Raw genomic sequence first — 3,449 nt, forward strand, 5'->3', positions numbered from 1 at the left:
ACTTTGAAAGAGAAATTGGTCACTGCTCCAGTTCTGACTCCTCCTGATGAATCCAAACCGTTCGAGGTCTTCTGCGATGCCTCTCTTCAAGGTCTTGGTGCAGTGTTGATGCAAGAGAAGAAAGTTGTGGCTTATACCTCTCGCCAGTTGAAGCCCAACAAGAAGAACTACCCCACTCATGACCTCGAGTTGGCGGCAGTTGTGCATGCTCTTTTGACTTGGAGACATCTCTTATTGGGAAGAAAAGTGGACATCTTCACTGACCACAAGAGTCTCAAGTACATCTTCACTCAGCCTAATCTCAACCTCAGGCAGACTCGTTGGGTCAAAATGATTCAAGAGTACAATACGAGTATCGAGTATACTGCGGGCAAGGCCAATTTGATTGCTGACGCATTGAGCAGGAAGGCTTACTGCAACAGTCTGATTCTCAAGCGTTACCAACCCGAGCTTTCTGAAGCTTTCCGCAAACTCAATCTGCAAGTTGTTCCTCAAGGTTTCCTCACCAACCTTCAAGTCTATCCTACCTTGGAAGACCAGATTCACGAGGCTCAACTTCTTGATGCTATGGTGAAGAAGGTGAAGATTGGGATTGCCAAGAGTCAACCCAAGTACAAGTGCTACCGCCTTGATGACAAGGATACTCTCTTCTTCGAGGATCGTATTGTTGTGCCCAAAGGTGATCTTCGTAAAGTTATCATGAACGAGGCTCACAATTCTCTCCTCTCCATCCACCCTGGGAGTACGAAGATGTATCAGGACCTCAAATAGGCTTATTGGTGGACTCGAATGACGCGCGAGATTGCTTAGTTCGTGAATTAGTGTGATGTCTGCAGAAGAGTGAAGGCAGAACACCAAAGGCCAGCTGGTCTCCTCCAACCTCTTGCCATTCCAGAATGGAAGTTTGACCACATTGAGATGGACTTCGTGACTAGGTTTCCAAAGTCCAAGCGTGGCAATGATGCTATATTCGTTGTCATCGACAAACTCACTAAAGTGGCTCACTTTCTGCCTATCAAAGAGTCTATCACCGCAGCTCAATTGGCGGAGCTCTATACCTCTCGGATTGTCTCGCTGCACGGTATTCCATAGGTGATCTCTTCAGACCGTGGCAACATCTTTACCTCCAAGTTTTGGGAGTCTTTTCAGAAGGCCATGGGCACCAACATCCGCTTCAGCACAACTTTCCATCCTCAAACTAGCGGTCAAGTCGAGCATGTCAATCAGATTCTCGAGGATATGCTCAGGGCTTGCGTGATCTCCTTCGGCATGAAGTGGGAAGATTGTCTTCCATATGCTGAATTCTCCTACAACAACAGTTTTCAAGCAAGTTCGGCCAAGGCCCCATTCGAAATTCTGTATGGCAGGAAGTGCCGTACTCCACTCAACTGGTCAGAAACCGATGAACGTCAACTTCTGGGAAATGACTTAATCACAGAGGCAGAGGAGGTGTGCAAAGTCATTCGAGATAACCTCAAAGCAGCGCAATCGCGCCAGAAGAGCTAGTATGATAGTAAGCACCGTGATTTGGCTTTCGAGATCGGAGATCATGTTTACCTCCGCGTCTCTCCAATGAAAGGTACTCGTCGTATCGGTATCAAAGGGAAGCTTGCCCCTAGATACGTGGGCCCTTTCAAGATCGTCAGCAAGAGAGGCGATCTTGCCTATCAACTCGAGCTTCCTTCAAACTTTGCAAATGTGCACGACGTGTTCCATGTCTCTCAGCTCCGCAAGTGCTTCAAGACTCCTGACCGCACCGTCAACTTCGAAGACATTGATCTCCAAGAAGATCTCTCTTATCGTGAGCACCCCGTTGCTATTCTTGAAGAGACTGAACGCAAGACTCGCAATAAGTCAATCAAATTCCTCAAAGTCAAGTGGTCACACCATTCCGACCGTGAAGCCACCTGGGAACGCGAGGATCACCTCCGTTCTGAGTACCCGGCGTTCTTCCAGTCCTAGATCTCGGGACGAGATCCTTTCGTAGTGGTGGAGTGTTGTAACACCCCGGATGTAATTTACCTAATATGTACTCCAACTCTTGCCGTTTCCGGCGCTAAGTTATTTTATTTCCTCGGGTTTGGGTTTTTGTCTCCGTGTGTTGTTGTCGTTGTCATGGATCTCATATCATGTCATCATGTGCATTGCATTTGCATACGTGTTCGTCTCATGCATCCGAGCATTTTCCCTATTGTCCGTTTTGCATTCCGGCGCTCCTATCTCCTCTGGTGGTCCTTTCTACCTTCTTTTCGTGTGTGGGGGTTAAACATTTCCGGATTGGACCGAGACTTGTCAAGCAGCCTTGGTTTACTACCAGTAGACCGCCTGTCAGGTTTCGTACCATTTGGACTTCGTTTGATGCTCCAACGGTTAACCGAGGGATCGAGAAGGCCTCATGTGTGTTTCAGCCCAACACCATTACAATTTGGCCCAAAACCCACCAAAACCCTCTCCATCATCTAGAGCGTTCGATCACGATCGCGTGGCCGAAAACCGCACCTCATTTGGACTCTCCTAGCTCCTCCTATGCCTATATAATAGGTCCTCCTCCGAAATTCACGGTTCTTCCCCCCTAACCCTAGATCCACTCCTTTCGTGCAACCGGACGTGTCCGGCCCGCACCGGACAGCGTCCGCCCACCGCCTCCGGCCAATCGGGAAGCGCCAAGTGGCGCCGCACCCACTTCCCCGCCGCCAGCCCGCCGGGCCCAAGGCCGGCCCCCGCGGCCCAGCCGCCAGGCGCCGCCCGCGCCGGCCTCCCGCTCCGTCGCAGAGCGCCTCGTCGCCGGCAGGCTCCGGTCCCGCCGCACTTCGCTGCTTTGGGCGCCGCCACCGCTTCTCGCCGGCGCCGCGGACGCCACCACCGCCGCCTTCGTCCTCCTCGTTGTCCGGCGAAGCTCCGGCCGACCCAAGTCTGGGAAGCTCCTTCCCCTCCTTCCTCCGGCGACGTTGACTCCGGCGACGTTCAACCTCGAAGTCCGTGCTGCTACAGTTATCCCAGATCCAGATCTGATTCGGTTGACTTTCCTCCCGAAACCCAAGATATTTTGCGTTTTTCATCATGCTATAACTCCGCATCCATAGCTCCGTTTTGGGCGTGTAGCATATCAAAATGTTCTCCTCAAAGAGGACATCATTTCATCTCATTGCATCATTTTCATTTCAGCTCATCTTGGTGCCCGAAATGCTGTTGGAAGAGAGCTATTTGAGTTAATAGTTAGATCTGCTGCACCAAATAGCTGTTTGTCATTTTTGCCATGATTAATGTGTGCATGATATGCTCCTGAGCTCTACATGAGTTTTGTTATATGCTTTGCCATCTTTACAGAGGTGCTTACCATGTATTTTTGTGATGTGTGTGGTGACTAGCAGAAGCTTGCAAAGTAGTGCATTCGTTAATGCTGATTTCAGGGACTTAGAAATTTCACTAAGTCCTTGATCTGTTTTTAT

This window comes from Triticum urartu, chromosome 6 (assembly GCF_003073215.2).
Source record: "Triticum urartu cultivar G1812 chromosome 6, Tu2.1, whole genome shotgun sequence".
Taxonomy (NCBI): Eukaryota; Viridiplantae; Streptophyta; class Magnoliopsida; order Poales; family Poaceae; genus Triticum; species Triticum urartu.